General features: G+C 28.7%; 1 protein-coding gene across 1 annotated transcript in view; it reads left to right on the top strand.

The window, feature by feature from the left end:
- The first annotated feature begins 4061 nt into the window (after positions 1-4061).
- Positions 4062-14863, top strand: part of LOC105831069 (cubilin) — a 644426-nt gene continuing 633624 nt past the window's right edge. The window contains exon 1 of the mRNA XM_036291394.1: positions 4062-4142. The gene's annotated coding sequence lies outside the window, so the exon portion shown is untranslated. The remainder of the gene's footprint in view (positions 4143-14863) is intronic.

Genomic DNA, 14863 nt, shown 5'->3' with positions numbered 1-14863 from the left:
AATATTTTTCAAACATATATTTAAAATATATTATAAAATATAAAAATAAATATTTTATAATTGCATTTATTGCACGTAACCTATAATCTAGCAGCTAGGTTATACATTGTATGTACCCAAACAACACGCTTGTCAGAATGAAAACTTTAAGAGAACTTTTTTAAGAAAACATTTAGATATCTTGGAAATGATGTCAAAATGGTAACATTTACCAGAGACGTCTACTAAGAGAGGTCTTTAAGATATCTCATTGAAGAGTCTTACTTAAGTTTCTTGAAAATGTTATCCTTATGACATCAGTTAAATGATATCAGCTTGGTATCTCATAAAAGATATCACAATGCTGTCCGATTTTTGAGCCGTCCATGCGCGTCGTAGTTGACTCAGAAATCAGACAACACTAAGAGGTCTTTGAGATATCTAATTGAAGAGTCTCATTTAAGTTTCTTGAAAATGTTATCTTTATAGCATCAGCTAAATGATATCACCTTGATGTCTCATAAAAGATATCACAATGCTGTCCGATTTTTGAGCCGTCCATGCGCGTCGTAGTTGACTCAGAAATCAGACAACACTAAGAGGTCTTTGAGATCTCTAATTAAAGAGTCTCATTTAAGTTTCTTGAAAATGTTATCTTTATAACATTAGCTAAATGATATCAGCTTGATGTCTCATAAAAGATATCACAATGCTGTCCAATTTTTGAGCCGTCCATGCGCGTTGTAGTTGACTCATAAATTAGATAACATTATAATATCTTAAATGAGAAATTCATTTGATATTATTTAAAAATTATTATAAAGATAATGTTTTCAAAAATAACGGTTTGCCTACAATTACTGTGCACAAAAAATGCACAAAATCTAAATTTATCATGTACTAAACAAAAACAGAATAATAAAAACCATCTAATTAACCATTTGAACGCTTCAAACTATTAATGCTAAAAATAGATCGCAATTTCCATCAAATTATTAAGGCTATGAAAAAAGATAAATTTAACAATATGAAATTAATAAGTAAATAAATTAATGCTATTTATTTCTAATGTTTTGCAAAATTTAATTGCTTTTATAAAAAATAATATAATTGCGTCAGTTTATAACATATTGGTATTATATGTATAAGACAATAACAAGTACCCATATCGATAAGTCAAATTGGCGTAGCAGATAGAGTACAAGGTTCGTCATCCTAAGGTTTCGGGTTCAAACCTACCAGCGGCAAGTAAGAATAAAATAATTTAATTTAAATTTAATTAATCAATAAAAAATTGTCCTAAATTTAGTATGTTACTGTTGATAAAAATAATTTAAAAAAATGAATTTTTATTTTATTTTTTTATCTTTAGTTGCAGTTTAAAAATATCTGATTTAAGAAACCTTTTAGATATCCGATTTAAGAAATTTTTTAGATATCCGATTTAAGAAATCTTTTAGATATCAGTTTTATGATATCTTTCTGTTCTCAAAAAACGGCGCATTGGTTAACATTCTGACATCATTATGTTATCTTTTAGAAGTCTCTTTATGTTATCATTTTCAGAAACAAGATATCTTTTAGAGATCTTTTTGACAACGTATTGTTCACTGGGTATTGAAGACAACTATCTAGAGTCTTTTAAATCTCAAAATAAAAGGTTTACGTATCGCATCAACAGAATATTTCAACAGGGCATTCTCATGTAACATTGACTTCCAGCGCCCTATATCGGAATACTTTTATCCAATCAAGAATAATGCGCGCGATTAGCACGCGATCTATTGAACAGATATAAAAGATAATAGGAAACTAAAGTAACGATAAAAGTAACGGCTGAATTCATTACCGTTACCGTAAAAATGTACCGTTACCGTTACAGACATACAAAAGTAACGATCGTTACCGAAAAAAAGTAACGAAAACGGTAACGGCGTTACAAGTAACACGTTACTTCCTAACCCTAGTTATATTATACGATTATATATAATAATATTTGAATGACAAAATAATATGATTTTATATGTTTGTAATCATATTCAGTTACATATAATTACATATGGAAACATCTGAACAAATATTATTACAAACAAATAAGATCAAATTTTGATATCATCAAGCGACGCGGTAGCGGCGCGACGCCAAGTACATAAAGAATTTTGCTGCATGATGCAAATGACGCAAACTTCACTGCGCAAATGTCACGCCGCTACTAAGCTTTATCTGGAATTTAGCTGTCAAATTCACTTTCAGTTAAAATATCTTAGAAACTAAAATCATAATCAAAAATCTAATGGCAATTTTGTTATATAATTTTGATATGAGCTTTTGATTGCGACCACTCCGATTAAAATTGGTACACTCATTTCTGAGATCTCGTAATCTCTTGCGCGAAAAAGCTCACTTGGATTATTTTCCACAGATCACATGTACACATACACGTAAAGCCAGTTTGTCGTTCAAGGGGCTTCACAATGTTCCTACATACAATTTTATAAAATTAAAATAAAATTATTTCGTAATGTAAGTGGTGAATATTAATACGCGAAAAAATAAATAAACTTTATAATTCTAAGATCTTGTGATCTGTTGCGCAAATAAGCTCACTTGAGTTATTTTTCACACATTCACATATACATGGATACACACACCCATGGTTCTATTAAAAAATTATTTGAAAAATGGGAATATAAGTGATAACATATAATAAAGCAAAAACTGACAGATAGTAAAGCAATATCCGAGTCACATTAACTGCATTCTTGTATATATATTTATCAATATCAATAACATAGAGCCTTGGAAGTTCAGAAAAAATACGAGCCGGGCACGCCAAGTTTTTGCTTCACTATAATCCCGTTAGTTGATTTTAATCATTTAATCATCAAGCCCGTTTAAGCAATTTTTTAATTAAATAGATGTTTAGATTAAACAATTTAAAAGAAAAAAAAAAGAGATTAAACTTCTTTAAGTCTTTTAAAATATACTTGGCTAACTGTATTGATCTCAAATTTATTTTAGAAAGCACGCGTTTATGTACTTGGCGTATCTTTTTTACCTTTTTAAGGTTTTTTTAAGGTTATATATAATCATGTATAATGTTCTTAGAATTGTTTATATCTAATTATATATATTCATATATGATCATATTATGCCCTTTTTTCTCGGGTAATCTCAATATTTCAGAAATATTGCCTTGCATTCTGCAAGATTGCTACATTTCTGTAATGTAACGACAAGACTCTGTACTATATGAGAATTAATTATATTGTTCGGTAAAACAGGATAATTTTAGCATCTCTTTAATGACTCTTACTTGATTCAATTTGTTTCGATTTGATTCGATACAATACGATTCGATTCGATTTATATTTTAATAATTTCTAATTCCAGTTAAAAGCGCATAAGATATCGTCGTCGCCGTTGCCACTACTGCCGGCACTATTACCCTTAAACCATATATATTGGACCGCGCATTGCCTGTGAAAACTGTTGCTGAATAAAGGGAAAGAGACAGCGCTATAACTGTCAGACATATATACATTAAAGTAGCGGCCTTTCGTGCTAATTCCAACTATTCCAACAGATAAACTGTAACATTTTATGTAAATTATCAATAAAGCTTCAAAAAATGTTTAGATCTGAAATGAAATATATGACACTTTATCTGTCATTTGATAGAATCCATCAATATCGAGGTTATTTCTGTTGCATTGACTGCATTTAAGTGTTCACAGTTATTAGGAAGAGAATATGTCAAAACGTGGGAACGCAGCACTTGGCAACGTTTACTCCACCGGTGGAGCATTGTTTCTTTATCACACGCGTGAGAAGGCACTATCTGTCTCTTCCCTGTTACTCGGCAACATTCTGTATAAGAGGCGATATGCGGTCTAGTAGTATATGGTTTAAGCTACCACCACCACCGCCACCATTGCCATCGCTACTACCGCCACCGCACAGTATCACTGGCACCACTGCCGCTGTTACTATTGTCGTTGCTGCCGCCGCCCCATGCGCCGTTATCGTATCATCGAATGTTTTATTTAATATATCAAAATTACGTTCACTACCGTAATAACCACGTCAAGACGTGCATACTCTGTTGTTCATTGTGTTCTTGTGATTAGTAGACATATCGGGAATCGGTATTGCGCGAGAAGGCGAGTATCTGTGCTAACGGGGTGAATATCACATCTCGAGAGAAACAGAAGAGAAAAAGAGAGAGAAAAGAGAAAAAGACTCTGCGGGGTGAGTTTCTTCGAGAGGCCTCTTTCGAGTGAGGTCGTGAAAATAAGTCGGGATCACCACCTTTGTGGTGAACACGTCGAAAATGTACGAAGAGTATCATAATACCAGTTTTATAAAAAAATAAAAATAATCTTTTCGAGTTCAACAAACAACCTTTTGAGTTTGATACGTTGCATTAGGTATTAAAACGATGAGAATCTAGTCTCTTTCTCTTATTTATTATTTAAGTATGTTACAATCTTGAAATTTTGTTTTCAAATCTTGATTTATATTCTAAAATATACAATACTTGAAATTTACATGTATTCAGTTGTGTGTGCGTGCGGGCGCGCACGTGTGTGTGTGTGTGTGTGTGTGTGTGTGTGTGTGTGTGTGTGTGTGTGTGTGTGTGTGTGTGTAATCAATAATTTAGATATTTTTAACACGATAATATATTAAAAACATACTACCGTAATAAACTACTTTCGTAAAATATATGCAAAATAATTTTCTTACTGAAATCTGGACTCTTTTCTATTGTAATATCATAAAAGGTGTAACAGTTTTGATCATATAATTCATTGACTCGAGTTATAGCGTTAAGCGTGTCGAAGAGGCTTGTGAGAAAAAGTGAAGATTAAGGAATCGAGATTAAAATATGTAATAGTGCTTTTAAAAGTTTTTTTCATATTCTTAAATAAATGTAATATTTAAGAGATATTTTAAATGAGAGTGGATTAATTGTAAATTTATCAAACTAAATGGAGTAATAAAAATATCATATTATTAATATAATTCACTGTAAATATTGAGATAAATTTGATATATTATACAACTTCTGGAGTCAATTTTTCATGCTTTTATGGAGTTATTTATTTTTTAGTTTGTTTTTTATGTTTTTTTAAAGACGTGGTTGGTGTCTCTTTTATTTTTTATTTTTCCTAAACAGTATTACGTCCAGAAACAAAATATGAGACGTTTTAGGGATATTTAGATACATTTTAGATATCGCATCTAAAATGTGTCTCAATATTCTATTTGTATCTAAATAATGAACAACCTACAAAACATATTGAGAGTATCTATAAGATGTTTTTAAGACGTTATTATATCTTGATTTTAGATCTCTGGGTTGGTTTGAAAAGTAATTTTTTTTTTGTTAATAAGCGATTATTATAATCCAGATAATATAAAACATTTTATATTATCTGGATGAACGTTCTATAGATGTGTCCAAACGTTAAAAAACATCCTTTAAATATTAATATAATTTTTTTGCTATTTGAAGATTAATATAAAATTACTTGAAAATGCTTCCTTCTTTTGTTCTTTTTATGCAACTCCTTTTTTTGTTATCTATATAATTTTGTTAGATACTTAAATTATTTTTTTTTTATTGTAAAAAAGATTGTTAGTTTTGTTGTACCACTGGTTTTAATGTTATTATCTATTGTTAAATTTGACCCATGAAATCGGATAAACTGAAATATTCAAGTTGTTTTCATATTATTTTAAAAAGGTAATATCGGTAATTTTTATTTTTTATTTTTATTTTACTACAAGGGAACCTCGCGAACTCGAAAATTTAGATTTTAATAAAACTTGGCATAAATGTAGAGGGGTTGCATACATGAATTTAGAAAATTTTAGTTGGTGCCCAAAAACGGTTTGAAAGGGTGAAACCACTTTTCAAAGTTGAGACGATTTTTGCGGTTTTTCGATATATCTCGTAAATTAAACAAAATATTAAAAAATGTTTCATACGAAAATTTTACAGTATAAATACCTTTATTTAACTATGCTATTTATTTAAAAAAAAATTTTTTTATAAAAAAAAATTTTTTTTTAAATAAATAGCATAGTTAAATAAAGGTATTTATACTGTAAAATTTTCGTATGAAACATTTTTTAATATTTTGTTTAATTTACGAGATATATCGAAAAACCGTTAAGTTTTTATAAAAAATTTTTTTTTTTTGAAAAATGAATAGCGTAGTTAAATGGAGGTATTTATGCTGTAAAACTTTTGCATGAAACATTTTTTAATATTTTGTTTAGTTTACGAGATATATCAAAAAACCGCAAAAATGTCTCAACTTTGAAGGGTAGTTTCATCCCTTCAAACCATTTTTGGGCACCAACTAAAAATTTCTAAATTCATGTATTCATCCCCTCTACATTTATGCCAAGTTTCATTAAAATCAGAATTTACGGGTTCGCGAGGTTCCCTTGTTAGTATTAAATTAATCACTGGAACACATTTATAACTATATACATTGTATATATATTTTATATGTTATAGAATTTTGAAATTTCTAGGATCTCGATAGTAAATTGTGATTTAAAAAATTGTTTATTAACATATTAATATGCAATATTAATAAACAATTTTTTATAAAAAATTTACTTTATATCGATTTATTATTAATATTGGGACATTGGTAGATTAATAATGTTCATTTAACAAAGCGTTCTGAGATGAAGAAGCAACAATCGAATAATGTTATTTTAACATTATGTGTAATTTATCTTTTACTCGCATACAGTGCATCAGATAATAACAATATTATGATTGGTTTATATGAGGGCGAGTCGTAAGATATTTACATAGGTTAAAAGTATTCGTCGAATATTCAAATTGATATTTTGCTGGATATACTTGTACTATTATTGTACTATACTATAATGTAGGTTGTTCAATCTGTTAAGGAAAACCAACATTTAATGCCAGAGGCGCTGGCTTACTAACTATGTCGCTACTCTTTTTCGAGCATATGGGTGCGGTTCTATCCTATAATATTCTGTTCTACTTTCTCTGTTCATCTTTATGCTATTTTACACGTGTCTAGCGTTGTTTGTTGATTGTTCCCGTTTACCGTTGATAGGGTAGCATCAGGGTATTTATTGTTGGAAAACAGAAGGTAAATGTAGAATTTTGAAAGAATTAATTTTTTACTCTTAAAAATCGTGGAACCTTAGCAATTTATTAGAAATTTATTAGAGTTATAATTAGATCTCAAATTAAGAAAATTTTTGAAATTTTACTTTGTACATTTATCTTTTCTGTCAAATTGTTTTTCTGATTATTTTTTCTTAATAATGCAAAATTGATTATCTATAAATATAATCTACACATTCATGTACATTTTCTCGTATGACTTGCGAGTTTTTATTTACAAAGAATTATCGTCAGACGGAAGACAATATGTGGTTCTAGATTGGAATTGTGTGTTTAATTACTTTTCGAATATATGCTTTTGGTGAGCTGGATTTCTGTATTGTGTAGATAGTTTATTGAAAGTAATGTAAGTTATATTTAGTTCACATTTTTTTAATTAACAGGACATTATAATTTAAATTTTGTAAAAAGATTCTCTGTCAACTCTCAGATTTCCAAAGAATTTTATACAAAATTTCTCAATTAGAGAATTTTTTAATGTTGTTTTGACATTTCTCTTTCTCTCTCTCTCTCTCTCTCTCTCTCTCTCTCTCTCTCTCTCTCTCACACTCTCTCCCCCTCTCAAGTTGATTTTTTATGATTGAAAATCATAGTTTTAATTGACACTGTTATATATGTTTCATGATATTTGTTTTAACAAAGATACTTTCGATGATTTATCGTTGTTTTCCAACAGATGGTGATTGTAATTAAAAATCTGATATGTTTACGATAACTTGAACGGTTTAAGTTGAACCTGGATTTTTGGCAGATGTGCAATTTTTACATCATGATTGCCACACAACTTTGAACGCAGCTTGAAACTAAATTAATTTCATTGTATTTTTGAAATATTTTCTATTTATACAATTGCAAAGAAAAACATTTTGTTTTTTATATATTAAAGGCCGTAGCACGATAAGCATGTGTGTGCTGCCCCTGTATAAATTTGATTAAGACTTTTATAAAAAGTTGACATTAATGTGAGATTAAACTTTTTCAAGTATCAAGCGACGCGGTAGCGGCGCGACGCCAAGTACATAAAGAATTTTGTTGCATGAGGCAAATGACGCAAACTTCACTGCGCAAATGTCACGCCGCTACTAAGCTTTATCTGGAATTTAGCTGTCAAATTCACTTTCAGTTAAAATATCTCAGAAACTAAAATCATAATCAAAAATCTAATGGCAATTTTGTTATATAATATTGATGTCAGCTTTCGATTGCGACCACTCCGATTAAATTTGGTACACTCATTTCTGAGATTTCGTAATCTCTTGCGCGAAAAAGCTCACTTGGATCACTTGGATTTTTTCCACAGATCACATGTACACACACACGTAAAGCCAGTTTGTCGTTCAAGGGGCTTCACAATGTTCCTACATACAATTTTATAAAATTAAAATAAAATTATTTCGTAATGTAAGTGGTGAATATTGGTACGCGAAAAAATATAATAAACTTGATAATTCTAAAATCATGTGATCTCTTGCGCAAAAAAGCTCACTTGAGTTATTTACCACGCATTCACATATACATGCACACACACACCCAAAGCCGGTTTGTCCTTCAAGGGGCTTCACAATGTGCCTATATATAATTTTATAAAACTAAAATAAAAATTATTTCGTAATATATGTGGTGAATATCGGTATGCGAAAAAATATAATAAATTTAATAATTCTGTGATCTTGGGATTTCTTGCGCGAAAAAGCTTATTTGAGTTATTTTCTAGAGATTCACATGTACGTGCACACACACACACGGAAAGCCGGTTTGTCGTTCAAGGGGCTTCACAATGTGCTTACATATAATTTTATAAAACTAAACATATAAAAAATTATTTTATAATATAAATAGTGAATTTGGTATGCGAGAAAAGTATAATAAGTTAACAAAAATAAAATAAATATATAACATAAACAAATACATGATATATGTGTAAATGTCAAAAATATTAATATAAAAATTAATAATAAAATTACAACAAATGTCTGAATGTGAGTAATGTAAGTGATATTATTAGTACACGAAAAAATTTAATAAAAATAATAAAAATAAAATAAATAAATAATAATAACATAAACAAATAATATACATAATATATATGTAATAAATATCAAAAATATTAATAAAAAATTTTTATCTGTCAATGCAAATAAGTATAAAATTGTTAGTGCAATCTTTTATCACGGTGAAAATATAATAGATAAACATTATACAAACACGATATGTAATGAAAAAGCGCAAAATGGGTGTCAATAATAAATAATTTAAGTATAAAGAAATGCAATTGGTCTCAAAATGCTAAAAATGCATTCATATCTTTTGCAGAACAAATAAAATAAAATAAATTATGGAAAATATATACACATATACATACATACATATCAAATTAACACATTTAAAAATATGTATAATAAAACTTAATGTAATTAAAAAAAGAAATAACTCTTTAATTTTTACAAAAAGGAGTGAAATCCCTTAAAAAAACCTTAAAAAGGTAAAAAAGATACGCCAAGTACATAAACACGTGCTTTCCAAAATAAATTTGAGATCAATACAGTTAGCCAAGTATATTTTAAAAGACTTAAAGAAGTTTAATAAACATCTATTTAAAAATTGCTTAAACGGGCTTGATGATTAAATGATTAAAATCAACCAACGGGATTATAGTGAAGCAAAAACTTGGCATGCCCGGCTTAAAACGCCCGACTTAAAATGATCAATGTTATACAATATGAAAATTATTTGTATGAATAAAATAATAAAAAAAATAATAACTTATGAAAAACTTCACAAAGTTAAAAAAGATATGTCAAGTATATATGTCAAGTATATAAACGCATTCAAAAATGGTTCTATTCAAAAATTATTTGAAAAATGGGAATATAAGTGTTAACATATAATAAAGCAGAAACTGACAGATAATAAAGCAATATCCGAGTCACATTAATTGCATTCTTGTATATATATTTATCAATATCAATAACATAGTGTCTTGGAAATTCAGAAAAAATACGAGCCGGGCACGCCAAGTTTTTGCTTCACTATAATCCCGTTGGTTGATTTTAATCATTTAATCATCAAGCCCGTTTAAGCAATTTTTAAATAGATGTTTATTAAACTTCTTTAAGTCTTTTAGAATATACTTGGCTAACTGTATTGATCTCAAATTTATTTTGGAAAGCACGTCTTTATGTACTTGGCGTATCTTTTTTACCTTTTTAAGATTTTTTTAAGTATATTATATCTGAAAAATAATTTTTATGGAAATTATGGAAACAGAAGAAAAAAAAATTTTTTTTTTTTTCGAAAACAGTTGAAACGATTTTGATCGAAAAATATATATGTTATAGGTTTCAATCTTACAAAATTATAAAAAAATTATGGAATTTTTTTCAAAAAATACAGGCCAAAAAATTGTCAAAATCTTTTTGAATCTTTTTCTATGAAATCCAGATGAGGTTTGGGTATTATCACCATTTTTTTTGTAGAAAAAATCTATGACTTCCCTAGTATGAAATATTTAAGTTTTAAAATGATCAGAAGGGTATTACATATATAAACTAAAATAAATAAATAAATATATTTCATTATTTATATACATATATACATAATGCATACGTATATATTATCAAATATACATATATACAGTTGGTTGGCTATAAATGTACAAACCTTATAAAAAAAAGCATCCAGATAAGTACAACAAACGGGAAACAATTAGAATCGACTACACAAAGTTTTGAAAAAAATTGCTAAGATGTGCGAATGTGCAGTAGATGGGCATCGTGGGCCTCAATCATTTTGTAAATACATTATCCAAACAAAATTACTTTTTTAAAAAGGTAAAAAGGGGCGCCGAGTGTATGGTTTTTCTTTAAGGAAAAAAATCACAAATTTTAAATAGTACTTTTGATCAAATTCAATCTAAGTGATATATACCTCTATGGTATATTGAAAAATACATCATTTACGTCTTAAATAAATCCAAGGTAATACTTTTGATCAAATTCAACTAAAATAATATATATATATATATTATTATATAAATATATAAATAAATATTATATAGTATTACCTTGGATTTATATATATATATATAAGTACCGGGAGTCTGCATGTCCGTTTTTTCTCTTTGTTCCCGAACTCCTTCATCATTTGTGGTCCGATTCTAATGCAAAAGGTCTCATTTTGTTCTAAATTTTACGAGGATTGCTACTATGAGTTTGGTTTTCCGATATACAGGGTTTTTCAAAAATTATTTATATTTTGTTTTGCAATTTCTGTATGTTCTCGAACTCCTTCGTCATTTATGGCCCGATTCTTATGCAAATGGTCTCATTTTGTTCCAAATTTTACGAGGATTGCTACTATGGGTTTGGATTTTTGATATACAGGGTTTTTCAAAAATTATTTATATTTTGTTTATTAATTTCTGCTTCTTCGCGAACTCCTTTGTCATTTCTGTCCCGATTCTAATGCAAAAGGTCTTATTTTATTCCAAATTATACGAGGATTGCTGCTATAAGTTTGGTTTTTCGATATACAGGGTTTTAAAAAAATTATCTTTATATTGATTAGTAATGGATAAGCGTTTGTCTGTATAACCGCGAACTACATAGTCATTTGTGGTCCGAAACTCTTGCAATGGTCTTATTTTATTCCAAATTAAACGAGAAAAGGCTGCCATGGGAATGGATTTTTCATATAAAGGGTGTTTCAATTAAGGACTTACATTTCTTAAAGAAATAAACGCCAAACATTTATAAAACAACCTGTATATGAAAATGAATAAAAGATTAAATCAATGTAAAATGATGTACATATACAGGATTTTTCAAAAATTTATATATATAAGTTCGCGGTTGTCTGTATGTCTGTATGTCTGCGTTAATTTTCGTCATTTGATGTGCGATCCTCATGCAAAAGGTCTCATTTTGTTTTAAATTTCTTCCGGAATAAAATTAGGGATTTGTTTTTAAGGTATACAGTGTATATTTCCAAAATCTATGTACATAAATCACGGGAGTCTGTATGTCCGTAATTACAGTATGACCGAGAACTCTTTCGTCAATTGTGGCCCGAATCAAATGCAAAAAGTCTCATTTAATTCCAAATTTTTCGGGGATTGCTGCTATGGGTTAGGATTTATGATATACAAGATTTAAAAAAATCTATATATTGATTAGTAAGGGATAAGCGTATGTCTGTATAACCGTGAACTACATCATTAATTGGGGCCCGAATCTTTTGCAAATACATTTTATTCAAAATTTAACAAGTAAAAGGATTGGATTTTCCATGTACAGGGTATTTTATTTAAGGGCATACATTTCTAAAAGTAATGCCAAACATTTAGGAAAAAACCTGTATATGGAAATGAATAAATGAATAAATCAATGCAAAATGATATTATTAACATAAACAGGGATTTAAAAAAACTAAATATATAAGTTTGGTTGTCTGTATGTCTGTATGTCCGCGAAAATTTTCGTCATTTGATGTTCGAACCACATGCAAATAGTCTCATTATATTACAAAATTCTTTCGGATAAAAAATAAGGGGTTTGTTTTTAACATATACAGGGTTTTTCCAAAATTTTCTTTATATTGAATAGTAACGAAAAAGCATTTGTCTGTATGAATGCGAACTACAGCGTTATTTGTGGCACAAACCACTAGCAAATGGTCTCATTTAATTCAAAATTATTCGAGGATGGTTGCCATGGGTTTGGATATTCCATAAACAGGGGATTTCAAAAATAAATGGCGTAACTATAAGAAAAGATCCTAAAATGAAACTTGTATATGGAACCATTGATTCGGATTTTCATCATAGAGAGGGTATCATAACATGATCTTCTATAAAAAGTTTAGTAAAAAGATATATAGGACAAGAACACGCTTGAGAATGGCATGATGTACTGATGTAAACGGCACAACTAATGATAATGTATTAAACGATAAGTACGCATGTTTGTTAGTTTGTATTTCCGCAAACTACTAACACGGGCATGTATTTTTGAACAAAAGAAAAAGGAAAAAAAGAAAACCAAAAGCAAATGGATGGAAATAGAAATGAATAGGCTTTCATTTCTAACATTTCTGTGTTATATATATAGATAAAAGATTCAAAAACAACTAATTATGCATATATACAGACGCGCGACTTAATGGTGATTAGATTTGAAAAGAGCGAGCCGCAAAAACAGGCCTAAAATCGTCCGTTGCGTGGACATCGAATTTTGAGAGGATGTTGGCGGGAAAAAAAGTACATCAAGGAACATCAATACTCTGAAAAGTACAGAATGAGCATAGCTTAAATTACTGAGATATGAGGGGTTAAAGTGGTCACTACATCAATGAAGGGTATGTCATTTTATTCGTTCAACACAAAAAACCTCGAGGTAATTTCTCATATAAAAAAAGTATCAGAAAAGATTTGTTAGTCTGTTAGAAGACTAATTTATCGTGACCTGAAAACGATATTTAAGTCAGAATGTCATTAAGAGGTCAATTTACGAAATTCAGGAAAACATTTTTTAACTGATGTCGAATACCTATCTCAGCGGGCACAGAAAAAGAACATGGATATACGAGAGTATTTTATTAATGTTATTTTATGTGAACACGGTTGAAACTTGCTTTAAAATTAAAAAGAAACGACAACTTTATGACAATAATTTAAATATAGGTACCACTTATTTCTGAAAAACTGCGTTTTCCCAATTTACTATGAATTTTCTAAAAGTTTAAGAAAAGAAAGCTTATTTACCGAGATATTTTATAAAAAATATAATTGGAAATAAGCAACAAAAATTGTAAAAAAAAGTATTATGTGATTTTTTATAATAAACAAATCTTTTAGAAGTTAAGGAAAAATATCAACTTTAACCCATTATATCACAGCAAAAAAAGGTATGCACAAGTCGAAATTTAGAGGAGATGAAAGTATGATGATATACAATCATTTACCATCAAAATCGTATCAAATCTCGATGACCATAAAACGGGCGATTTATGCAGGCGCACTTTAAAACTTCAGAGGGAGTATAAACAAACGAATTCTGTGACAATAAAATAGAAAAATGAAATAAGTTATAAATACGTGAATAAATGAATAAATCAGTTTAAATATAAATTGATAGTTTCATATATTGCATGTTATTTTAAAAAAGATTAAATATCTTATAATAATAAGTAAATTTAAGATTTAGAAGAAGGTTCAGATAATTTAACAAGAATGGAAGAGAGTAATTAATGTTAAAAAAAAGAAAAACATTACGACGATGTATAAAGCTGTATTTCGAAAAACAGGTCGATTAAAAAAAAAAAAATTTTTTTTAAAGTTACTGCCATCATTTCAGAAATACCCAATATTTTCGTGCGAGTATATTGGGTCTACGGAAAAAAAGAGACCAGCTACTTATATATGCGTGTGCGTGAAGTAAGAGCTTTTTCGCCCGCGCGAAGCGCGGACGAAAAAACTAATATGTATATATATATCAGATAAATGTAACATTACGATCTAAAAAATGTAATTATATGAAAATAGAAATTCATACAAATTACATATTATTACTTTCATTTACTTTAATTTAAGAAATTAAATACTTTTGAAGAATGAATGCAATATAATTTTTCACATTGGATTAACGTAGGGAAATTATGTGCTAATTATGATACTAAATCTATACTTGAGAAAACTGA

Source organism: Monomorium pharaonis, chromosome 8 (assembly GCF_013373865.1).
Source record: "Monomorium pharaonis isolate MP-MQ-018 chromosome 8, ASM1337386v2, whole genome shotgun sequence".
NCBI classification, from domain to species: Eukaryota; Metazoa; Arthropoda; class Insecta; order Hymenoptera; family Formicidae; genus Monomorium; species Monomorium pharaonis.
The sequence above is the reverse complement of the archived record's forward strand: the minus strand, read 5'-3'. Positions and strand labels throughout refer to the sequence as shown.